The sequence below is a fragment of the Zingiber officinale genome, chromosome 6B (assembly GCF_018446385.1).
Source record: "Zingiber officinale cultivar Zhangliang chromosome 6B, Zo_v1.1, whole genome shotgun sequence".
NCBI lineage: Eukaryota > Viridiplantae > Streptophyta > Magnoliopsida > Zingiberales > Zingiberaceae > Zingiber > Zingiber officinale.
This window is the reverse complement of record NC_055996.1, coordinates 55549646-55562708: the sequence shown is the minus strand read 5'-3', so window position 1 is coordinate 55562708 and position 13063 is coordinate 55549646.

The following is a 13063-nucleotide window of genomic DNA, read 5'->3' as shown; positions in this document are numbered from 1 at the left end:
AGCCTTTCAAAGTAAAATATCTTAATTACTTCTTCTTAAATGCCTTGGCATTTTAACAAGCACCTTGTGTGCCAAAATCCCTAAAGTCTTGACTTTGGGATCTACTTAAGGCCTTGGTCTTTTTCTTTCTTTCCTTTATCTTTCTTATAAAACTCAAAATACTGATAGGGAACTAAAAATCTGGAACTGAAATGCTTAATGAAAAATCTGCACTGCAATGCATATTAAAAATCTGCAATGCATATTAAAAAATCTGCACTAATGCTTAGCAGGAATCTGCACTAATGCTTAACAGAAATCTGCACTAAAGCTTAACAGAAATCTGCACTAATGCTAAAGCACGAGTTACTTAAAGAAACTGCACTAAAATTCTGCACTACAAGGAGATCTAAACTGCACTAAAATTCTACACTACAAGGAGATCTAAACTACATTAAAACTTCCAAATTGATTTCAATTATTTCAGTTTCCCCACTCATCTAGTATCAACAACTGCTTTCTAAACTTTCTGTTTCATCATCAAGTTATTAAAACTCCTTTACAAACTCTATTCCATATGGACAACTGGAAGCAAAATACTGAAAACAATTTAACAAGTTCATCTAAACTTCAAAAACATCATCAAGAAATATTTATAACCTTGTAACTGATCCATGATCTGTTCACAGAATACCATAAACATTCACAAACAAAACCAAACATCACCTGGAGTTCACACATCAAAATTGAAATACAGAAATACGTCCCTGCTTCAATGGAAACTTGAATCTATCCCTAGCTTATGAACCATCACGACAAGAACTCTGAACTTGCTTACCCATTTCTATCCAGAAACCAAACCAATCAAAAACCAATCGAAGGAACTACTCTTATTGCAGGTGAGAGCACTTACCTTGCTTCTTGGACTCACAACCGAGAAAAAGGCAGCTAGGGCTTCTAGGGTTTCGGAGATTGCAAGATTCACCCTCTTCTTCATGCTCACGGTTTCACCTCAACGAGAGGATCACAACCGTGTGGAGATCTCACGAGACTACCCCTTTGCCGACCGCCGGAGACGAAGCTAGGGCTTCATTCTTCGCTTCCGCCTATGCCGAGTCGCCGTCGCCGTTCGTGAGCGAGGGAGATGAGGAAAGTTTAGGTTTAGGTCACGGAAACATAACAACACTTATCCCTCTTATAACTTCGGTATTTTTCCGATTCTGTTATGGCTTAAGACCAATTCATTATTGATTTGTTCACGAAACACCTGTTGAACACTTGGCTATCGCGGTTTGTTTAAGTCTTGGACCGGGTCGGAGGTCGCGGGTTCGAACCTCGGTCGAACCTCTTTATTTTTTTTGAAACTTTCTTCTTTTGGTAAAAATACCAAACGACCTCCAAAAATTACATAAAAATATTCTAAAAATTCCTAACAATTCCTAAAAATCTCTAGAATATTTCTAAAGCATTTCTAAATATTTTTAATTACTATTAGGACTCGGAATGAGGAAATTGAAGTTGTTACATTTGTATTGCATAAGTTAAATTCTTTGACTATAAGTTGGTTATATTGCTTGTATTTTATGTAGATTTATATGAATAAATCTAAATTAGAATTCTGGAATTCTGATATTGCCCGTTGTCATGGAATTGTTTTATATTAGAGCTATGCGAAATCCTGGAATTGCTTGTATTGCATAAGTTTGTATTGCATAAGTTTTATTTCTTAGCCCATAAGTTGGTTATATTGCTTGTTTTTTATGTAGATTTATATGAATAAATCTAAATTTGGAATTGATAAGTTTTGTTTAATTTTTTTGTTGTAGGTATGTAATTCAGTCAATTCGTGTAGCTTGAGACTTTTGATGCAAGGAGTGAGCTTTGTTAGGTTGCAAATTGCCTTGCTAATGTGTAAAAGTCATATGGAGAACAGTATTGGAAAACATGTGATTTATGCATGGTTTGATACTACTCATCTTGTATATGTGTGACTACAAGATGAATTATATATGGATGTTTATTTTGGATTTAATGTAGTAAATATTTAGTTTTGTATTAGTGGTTTGCTTATATAAAATAAGATTGGTTGTTTGGTATTAATGAACATTTAAGACAACAGTTAAAAATATTGTAAAAACTATGAAACCTCAACGATTTTTTTTTGTAAAAAGTGATACAAGACAACGGTTTTATCCATTGTAAAATATATTAAAATTATATACCACAATAGTTTATAACTGTTGTAAAAAATCAAAACAAGTAAATATTATCTACCATAACGGTTTATTTCTGTTGTTGAAATTATCTACCACAACGATTTTAAAACGTTGTCGTATCCTTCGTAAACAAATTTTGAGCATATAAACAACAACGGATAAAAACCGTTGTCAAATGTCTACAAAGACAACGGATTCAAAACCGTTGTCGTAGGGCAATACATTCTACAACACCCTCAGTTACAACGATTTTTTGACCCTACAACAACGGATAATATTCGTTGTCGTTTGCAGTTTTTGTTGTAGTGGACACTAGGTCAGAAACGATTCTTGCTCGTAGCGGTGGACTACTTTTCCAAATGGGTGGAAGCAGAAGCCCTAGCCAAGATTAATGAGGGAGCCATTATTCAATTTCTGTAGAAAAATATCCTATGCCGATTTGGAATACTACACAAGCTGGTCTCATATAATGGAAGATAGTTCCAAGGACACAAGATCTAGGAATGGTGTCAAGGATTTGGAATAACCTAGGCCTTCACGTCCGTGACTTATCCTCAAAGTAATGGGCAGACGGAGGTCACCAATAGAGAGATAGTGTGAGGGTTGAAGGTCAAGTTGGATCATATGTGCGGTGATTAGGTGGAAGAGTTGCCTAGCATCCTATGGGCATATCGCACGACTCCACGAGAAAGTACTGAACTCAGCCCCTTTCACCTGGTCTATGGTAGTGAGGCAGTTGTGCCCATAGAAGTTAGGGTGCTATTCGTCAGAAGGCTGTTGTATGACGAAAAAAATGTCGAGTGACGACTTTCAAAGCTGGACTTTATCAGTGAAACCTGAGAATGGGCAGCTGCCCAATTAACTGCATATAGATAGCGGATGCGCCAAAATTACGATAGGAGGATGATTCCGTAGTTCTTTGGAGAATGAGACTTAGTGTGGAAAAGGGCAAATCTTGTAGAAGAGGAAACCAAGTTAGCACCTCAGTGGGACGGACCGTATAAAATTGTTAAAAGGTTAGCGTCAAGCGCCTTTTACCTACAAGACACTCAAGATAGGAGGCTGGACCATTCTTGGAGTGCTAACTACCTCCAACCCTATCGTACTTGAGTGAATCACTCCTTTGTAAGATTGGAGATAGGGAAAACATGATCGGTCGGGCAGGAAATGCCCGGTTAGGTTAGCTCGATCTAGAACATGGGCGAATCTTCTTTAAGACCTACTCAGGCCCTTGTGCTAAGGCTAAACAGCTCGAGATCCATTGTGTAAGGACTAAGGAAAAGACATAAAATCTAAAAAGGAAGTAGCAGCAATGATACTGAAATTTAATTTTTATAAAGTACATTGGGCAGATGTTCATGTACAATAGGAAGGGGTATTTAAATTCTGAAAATACATCGTTGGGCATCTCTTTAAAGATCCGATGATGATCAAAGAAGTCCTCAGGAGGATCGGGGGGCAGATACCCTCCCTCCTTGAATTGTTGGAGTGCTCCTACCGCACCATAAGCCACAGATCTGATAAAGCGATCCCCCACTTGAGAGACAAACTATGAAGAGTGTAAGTATTCTTCTTGGCTTGTGGGTAGACGATCGCTCTCCCCGGCCTTATAAGTCTCTAAGGCAATAACAGAACTAGATAGGGCAGATTGGGCCTGAGACAGCTCTGCCTGCAAGGAGCCCAGCTCTGTTGCTTGGGACTCCAAATCCCATCTATGGTCCATAAGAAGTATATCCTTGGAGTTTATCTCTTGAGTCAGTGTTGGTTAGTCCTAGGAAGATTGTACCGGTTCCACTGTACAAAACTTTTGTACAAGTGTCGAACCTTTCCTAAATAACCTATTGTGTTCTTTAGAAGTTAAATTAGGAATCACAGACGGAACTTAACATCATTGATTCCAAATTTAACTTATATGTTCTTAATGGTTTAGATTTGGATCGCAAGCGGAACTTAACACTATTGATCCAAATCCACCTATGTTATAAATTCCATTAAATATTAATTTCTAAAATTGACTTCCAAGTTAAACATGGCAAGGTACTAGGCCTTCTTGGATATGGGAGCAACCACCATTTCCTAGACAAAGCCTTTTAAGGAAAGCTAATATTTAATTTCCTTATATAACTCTAGGTTTAACCAAAAAGAACAATCAAATCACAAATTTGAAAAAACAAAAACACAAACTCGAATAAAAAATCCAAAAAATTAGAATATATTGCATCTTGTGTTTGAAATTCTAACAAAGAAAAATAACTAGCATGATGCGGAAGAAAATTACTAGTTATACCTTTTCTGACCTCGAGATCTTCTGCCGTATTCCTCGCCTCGCCTTGGACATCGTGTGGGCAATGATCCTCCAAGATGAACACCACCCAAAAGAGCTTCTCCTCCTTCTAGTATTCGGCCACCACCACCAAGGAGCAAAAGAGAGCAAAGGGAGAAGAGAGGGAGAGAGAGCCGCCCACCAAAGAGATCACCAACAAGAGAATAAGAATTGTGTTATCTCATGAGGTCTCCCCTCCCCTTCTTTTATATTACTTGCCCAAGGCAAATAAGGGAAGACTTTTTACAAAAATTAAAATCTTCCTCTTGTTTTTCCTTTTTCCTTTTTATTTTTCCTTTTCTTTCCTCTTGATTGAATCAATCACTAAATCATGGATTGATTAGATGATGATTTGATTTAAACTTTGATTGGATGACCCCTTGCTTGGGCACCAAGCAAGGGTGGCCGACCACATCATCAAGTAGAGAAGAAAATATTTTTTATAAAATTTTACAAGAAGAAATTCTCTTATAAAATTTTACAAGCTCTCTTTCCTAAAGTGGATGTTAAAAAAGGAAAGTTTTAAAATTTAAAACCATGTTTTAAAATTTAAAACTTCTCTTCTAAAATTTCCTTTTTTAACCATGGTTTCAAAATTAAAAGATTTAAAATTTAAAACTTCTCTTCCTTTTTTCTAAAACCATGAGGATGGTTAAAAAAGGAAAGTTTTAAAACTTTTAAACTTTCTATTAAACCATGTGACATAATTCAAATAAGGAAAGTTTTATATTTTAAAAACTCTCTTTTAAAACTTGTAGGTATCTATAAAGAGAAGATTTTAAAAATTCAAAACACCCTCTCATCTTTGAATTATTGTGGCCGGCCCCTTTACAAAGTTTGTGGCCGGCCCCCTTAAGAGAAGATGGTGGCCGACCCTTGCTGGGTCACCAAGCCTTGGGCCGACCCTCTTCTTAGACACCAAGAAGGGCTTTATATGGATGGACTTGAGGCTTTAATGAGGCTACGACAGGGACCTAGAGGAGAAATTGGTTTTGACCTTCCGATGAGCTTGAGTATCCCGTGTTCGCCCCAAACACACAACTCAAGTTCATCAATAATAACTCATTCCACTAGAGAGTTATTATTGCACTACCGAACCAATCCCAAATTATATTATGGGCTCCTTCTTATCATGAGTGTGTTAGTTTCCCTGTGTTTAAGATAACGAATGTTCACTAATTAAGTAAGTTACTGACAACTCACTTAATTAATATCAAAGTCCAAGAGTAGTACCACTCGACCTCATTGTCATGTCGGACTATGTCCACTTGCAGGGTTTAACATAACAATCCTTATGAGCTCCTCTTGGGGACATTCTCAACCTAGATTACTATGACACAGTTTCCATCTATAATCAACAACACACACTATAAGTAATAATATTTCCCAACTTATCGGGCCTATTGATTTATCAAGCTAAACTCACCCTTTGATAAGTTAAAGAAATAAATACTAAATATATGTGCTTGTTATTATATTAGAATTAAGAGCACACACTTCCATAATAACTAAGGTTTAGTTCTTTTATTAATTCAGTATAAAAAGAACTTACCTAAAATGGTCCTACTCAATACACTTAGAGTGTACTAGTGTAATTTATTAGTCAAGATAAACTAACACCTAATTACACTACGACTATTCCAATGGTTTGTTCCTTTCCATCTTAGTCGTGAGCAACTGTTTATAATTTATAAAGAACTGATAATATGATCTTCTGTGTGTGACACCACACACCATGTTATCTATAATATAAATTAATTGAACAACTACACTTTAATAAATAAAATGTAGATATTTGACCAATGTGATTCTTTTATTTCAAAAATAAATGTTTACAAAAGCTAGGCTTTTAGTATACACTCCTGACTCCATCTCGTGATTATGCATAAGCTTGAAGTCCTCTAGCACTGCGGTTTATTGAATCAGTTCTGATTGTTCCTTATCCTTGAGGGACAACTCCTCTTGACACTTAACCTCCGATGACTGTAGGAGAACTTCAAGTCTATTTTTGTCATCTCGGAGACAGTCAATCTCTAATTAGGCCTCTCCTAGGGATTGTTCCCGGGAGTCATTCACCTTCTTTAAGGTCTCCACCTCTGCCTTTTGTTGGGACACTACTAAAGAAGGGTCGGAGATTTGAGACTCTAGGTCAGTAACTCGATCCTTTAATATCTTATTCAACTAGTGTATATGCAAGAACTTAAGATTTAAGCGGAGTGACTGGGCAAACATCTATTCATAATAACAGAAAATTAAGATCAGAAAGTCAGAATAGGAGGAGGGAAGCCGTAAGAGAAAGTGGAAGCTTACCATGGTGGCAGTTTCAGAGATTAGGTCCGCCAGGGCGAGTAGTGAGAAGGTATCCATCGCCTTCATAGTCTGCTCCCATTGAGTTGCTAGTTGACTCCGTAGTAGGACAGAGTGAGCAGGGGTAGCAGGGTAGTGATGTAATCCCCACTCGGTGGGTAGAGTAGCACGAAAGTAGGAATAACGTGCCCAAGAGGATTCGGGAGCGGTCTCGCTAGGGCTAGGCTGAGAAGTAGGCCCTGATTGAGTAGAAGGACTAGGTTGAGAACAGGTAGGTGTTGGAACCCCAAGGTTGTTTTGGTGTGATCAACAAGTTAAGTTAGGTCCTGTGTGTTTCTAACCTTGTGTCTAAGTGTGCAGGAACTTAGGAGCACAGGTAGTCGAGCGGAAGACGCAGCTAGTGAAAAAGACGGCACGCGGTGCGTCCGAGGGACGAGGTACTGCGAAAGAGTACCCCGGTGGACGAGAAGGAAGCATGCGCTGGTTCCGAGGGACGAGAAGCCAGAGCGGAAGATTGCTCGTGGAGCAAGAGACAAAGCTATCGAGAAGGTCGACACGGGATACGACCGAGGGACGAAGACTGCGGATGAGTACGCTGGTTGACGAGAAGGAAGCACGCGGCAATTCCGAGGGACGAGAAGCCGGAGCGGAAGCTTGCTCGAAAAGACCGAGAGTTGGGTATGGGTGAGCCCTTTTCCGGATGACAGAGATCACCCAGGCGAACAGATCCGGAGCAGAAGACTCGGTCTGAGGTGAACGGAGCCGGAGCAGAAGACTCGGGCTGAAAAAAGTCAACGGGGTTAACTTTCCTGCCCGGGGCGCCCGGAACAGTTCGGGGCGCCCGGACCGTACCGGGGCGTCTGGAACGTACCGGGGTGCCCGGAAGTCGATATTTGACCAGATCGAGATTTGACTCGATCTGAACATTGGGGATAAAGTTTTATCCCCCCCCAGGGCGCCCGGAACCCTTCGGGGCACCCCGACCAAGGCTATAAATATAGCCTTGGTCCAGAAGCTTTTCAACAAACTCAAGAATTATAATTCCAATGCTTGTGTGCTTTAGTTTAGAGTTGAGCTTCTGTTTCTGTGCTTAAACGTTGTAAAAGGCTTCTCCACCTGAAGGAGATACTAGTGCTTCATCTTTCTTGGATTAACAAACTCCCCGGTTGTAACCAAGTAAATCTCTGTTTGCCTTTTACTTCCTTTATGTTTTATTGTTTACTTTATTTATGCAAGTGTTAGTTTAAGAGTTTGAGAAGGGTTGGTTTTTGTTTTTGTGTTTGTAGGCTATCCAACCCCCCTTCTAGCCGGCCGCTAATGGTCCTACAAGTGGTATCAGAGCCGAGATGCCTCAGAAGGACTAACCGCCGTCTGAAGGAACAAAACAATGGTCGGAGATAGCATCTATCCTCCAGCATTCGAGGGGGAGTTTTCTTTATGGAAGAAACAAATGGAGGTATATCTAAACATTGATTTTAGTATTTGTTTAATAATGAAATATGGTTTTGAAGCACCAAAGACAATGAATGGAGAAGAACTCGATAAATGCCTCTAGAACGAGAAGCAATGTAACGAGTATATGGCAAACGCCCGGGCAGAATTTCACATTCTAAGCATAATAACAAATGAAGATCTCGATAGAATTGGCGAATATAAAAGCGCAAAAGAACTTTGGGAAAAGTTCTTAAAACTCTACGAAGAAGAAGTCAAAATTGAATCCAACACCGATCCATCGTCAAAAGAGTCGGAAACCGAGGTAAGTGCCACGACAGCCCCAATAGTTGAATTTCATCCCAAGGACACAGAAAACTCTTCTTCAATGAGCATCAATGAAGGGGGAGAATCTTCGGAAGAAAGCAATTCAACAGGGGGAGAATCAACAGCCAAGAAGGTAAGTCAGGTATGGACTTCAACTTCTGATCAATTCAATGATTCAATCAAAATATCATCGAAAGAGTTTTTCGAATTAGAAAATATACTATCAATAAATTTTTAAAAATTAGAATTTATGACAAAATATTTCTACAAATTACAAAATATTTTTTCGAACGAATTTTGCAAAGTAGAAACATTGCCGAAAGATGTTTTACAAATTATATTGTCGAAAAATTTTATCAAGTTAGAATTTATATTATCAAAATATTTTTGTGAATTATAAATTCAAAATATAACAAAAAATATTAAGTTAAAAGAAATAGCTTGTCGATTAAAGAATCTCGACAAACTAATAATAGAAATTAACATGATACAATTTTTTGCATGTTTAATATTGGTCGCTTCAAATATGAAAAAGTGTGATTTGAGAAGTTATAATAAATTAAAATGGAAATTTAAAACTTTCTGATAATAGCATTAGAATTAAAATAATAATAATAATAATAAATGCATAGAATTCTTTTTTCTAAATGTTCTCAAAATTTTTTAAAAATTTTCTTGCATAAAGTTTTCGGATTAGAAAGTTCTTAATTCTTGATGACGAAAACTTAAGAATTTTTTCAAAATTTATTTTTGACTTAGAAATTTTCCTTGATTTAGAAATATTTTCAAAAAAATCATTGAAATAGATTTTTATAATTTTTCTAAGTGTCAACCCTTAGATTTTTCTTGCAACCTCAATTTTTTATGTGATCAAAGAGGGAGAAGAAAAAGTATAAGTCTAGGGGGAGGTAGAAATTAATTTTTTTTTTGAAATTTAATTTTTCTATCTTGTTTCACGTTATTGCAATATAAATTATTTATTTTTATGTCTATTTTTACCCTAGCTTAACTTGGGTTGATCACATCAAAAACGGGGAGATTGTTGGAACCCCAAGATTGTTTTGTTGTGATCAACAAGTTAAGTTAGGTCTTGTGTGTTTCTAACCTTGTGTCTAAGTGTGCAAGAACTTAGGAGCACAGGTAGTCGAGCAGAAGATGCAGCTAGCGAGAAGGACGACACGCGGTGCGTTCGAGGGACGAGGCGCTGCGGAAGAGTACCCCGGTGGACAAGAAGGAAGCGTGCGCTGGTTCCGAGGGACGAGAAGTCGGAGCGGAAGATTGCTCGGGGAGCAAGAGACGCATCTAGCGAGAAGGTTGGCATGGGGTGCGACCGAGAGACGAAGACTGCGGATGAGTACTCTGGTGGACGAGAAGGAAGCACGCAGTGATTCCGAGGGATGAGAAGCCGGAGCGGAAGCCTGCTCGAGAAGATCGGGAGTTGGGTACGGGTGAGCCCTTTTCCGGATGACAGAGATCACCCAGGCGAACAGATCTGGAGCAGAAGACTCGGTCTGAGGTGAACGGAGCCGGAGCAAAAGACCCGAGCTGAAAAAAGTCAATGGGGTTAACTTTCCCGCCCGGGGCGCCTGGAACGTACCGGGGCGCCTGGAACGTACCGGGGCGCCCAGAAGTCAATATTTGACCAGATCAATATTTGACTCGATCTGAACATTGGGGATAAAGTTTTATCCCCCTCAGGGTGCCCGGAACCCTTCGAGGCGCCCCGACTAAGGCTATAAATATAGCCGTGGTCTAGAAGCTTTTCAACGAACTTAAGAATTATAATTCCAATGCTTGTGTGCTTTAGTTTAGAGTTGAGCTTCTGTTTCTGTTCTTAAACGCTGTAAAAGGCTTCTCCGCCTGAAGGAGATACTAGTGCTTCATCTTCCTTGGATTAACAACCTCCCCGGTTGTAACCAAGTAAATCTCTGTCTGCCTTTTACTTCCTTTATGTTTTATTGTTTACTTTATTTATGCATGTGTTTGTTTAAGAGTTCGAGAAGGGTTGGTTTTTGTTTTTGCGTTTGCAGGCTATCCAACCCCCCTTCTAGCCGGCCGCCAACAGTCCTACAGTAGGTCCTGGTTAATCTCTTCTTTAACGATCGGGGCCTTCTCTCGCTCAACTCCTGTCCTGACTCTGGGCGGCATAACAGGGTAACTTGGGAGTTGTGGATCGGGAACGGAATCATAGGTCGGTCGGGACGATGGAGTAGTAGTCTGGGCCTCGGATACCAAGCCGGGTCCCATAGGTCTGCGTCTTGGCCTGCACGAGAGCGGTTGTTAATCTAAGTCTGACTCCTTTGATAAGGTCCGAGGTTGACGAGTAAGAGGAGTTGGTGGAGTGGTGTTAACCATTTTGCATGTCACATGTCATACCAAATTAATTAGATTGAAACTCATTGTAACTAAAAACAATTATTGTAATAAGGAGTCCCAAGTCGTATTCTTTTTCCAATGAGTAATTAATAAATGTGTGAATGCCTAGAATGTGATATTCATTTTGAGCTTTATTCTGGAAATGAAGTTTTGGTTATTACAAACTCATAATTAAAATGGCTAACTTTCACAAATAAATGCCATGGAATTAAAAGATATGTATGCTTGACAAAATTTATTTTGAGCAAACACATCACTGCATGAAATAAAGCTAACTTAGAATTATCAAGCTAACTGCATCCGAATTTACACATGAATAACAACAAAATCAAAATAAACTGAAACAAATTACTTAAAGATAAACTGAACTGAGTTGCAATTCTCTGTAGTGAACAACATTACTTGAAGCTACAGTGAACCAGGAGAAAATCAATTTAAGGAAAAAGAGCTTTCAAACTATTCTAATCTAATGGAAGTTTAAGAATAAACAAATTCAGTAACAGAACTGAAACTAAAGTTTGAACTGAGAATTGGAACTGAAGTAAGTGTTAGGACTAAAATGTAGCTAGAGGGGGGGGTGAATAGCTCGTCGCGCTCCTCGTGTTCTTCGTTGCTTGTTTCTTCAATGATATGTAGCGGAAATACAAGAAACAAAACATACAACGCTAACACAAAGGATTTACTTGGTATCCACCTCAAGATGAGGTGACTAATCCAAGGATCCACACACACCAGCACTCTCCACTATGAAAACACTCCTTTACGGTAACTACCGAAGGCGGAGAAGCCTTTACAAACTCACACAACAAACAAGAAGAGAAGAAGAAGCAAATACAAGTAAATCTTACAAGATTATGTACAATAAACCCTAGCTAGCTTCTTCCTCTTGCTTCGGATGCCTCTTGACCTTGGAAACGCTACTCCAAGAAGCTTCAAGAACTGGCGGTGAGCTCTGGAGAAGAACCCTCGAAGATCGCTGTGTCGATCGGGAGTGAACAGTGCGAGCGATTACGAAGGAATCGCACGCCAACGACTTTATCCAGCGCCAACGGTCGGATCCCGATCGATTGGATTGCTTTCAATCAATCATGGAGGCTTTGGATCGATCGGTCGATCGATCCAGAGTGCCTCTGTACTCTCGGGAAACGCCTGGATCGATTCACCGATCGATCCAGGGCTTATTGCCCAGAATCGCACCTCCCAATCGATCGCCCGATCGATTGGGAGCTCTGGATTGATCGACTGATCGATCCAGCGCTGTTCTGTGCGATTGCGAGCCTCTCTCAATCGATCCACCGATCGATTGGGAGGACACTTGTCACGGGGACTCACCCAATCGATCGGCCGATCGATTGGGCATGAGCCAATCGATCCAGCTCCTTGATTTTGCCCAAAATCAAGTCCAAAGCCCCCTAAACCAACATCCGGTCACGTATGACCTGTTGGTACATCATGCCTAGCATCCGGTCACCCTTGACCTGCTAGAACTCGCTCACCAAGTGTTCAGTCAATCCCTTTGACCCACTTGGACTTTTCTTCATGCCAAGTATTCGTTTAATCCCTTTGACCTACTTGGACTTTTCCTCCTCGTGCCAAGTATCCAGTCAATCCCTTTGACCTACTTGGACTTTCACCACCAGGTGTCCGATCAACCTTGATCCACCTGGATTTCCTTGTGCCAAGTATCTGGTCAAAACTTTGACCTACTTGGACTTTTCTTAATTGTCTGGCTTCACTCACCAGGATTTTTAATCTGCCTGGTTTCACTCACCAAGACTTCCAATCTGCCTGGCTTCACTCACCAGGACTTTCCTTCTGCTTGGCTTCACTCACCAGGACTTTCCTTCTGCCTGGCTTCACTCATCAGGACTTTCCAGTCAAGTATCCAGTCAACCTTAACCTACTTGACTCTTCTTCACAATCTCCCCACATGAACAATTACACCTGCAATCTCCATGTGTTGTTTACATGTATTGTCAAACATCGAAACCCAAACATCAAGACTCGAGCTTGACTCAGTCCAAGCTCAATTAGCTTGGTCAACCTTGACCTGGGAATATTGCACCAACAATCTCCCCCTTTTTGATGTTTGACAATACCACAT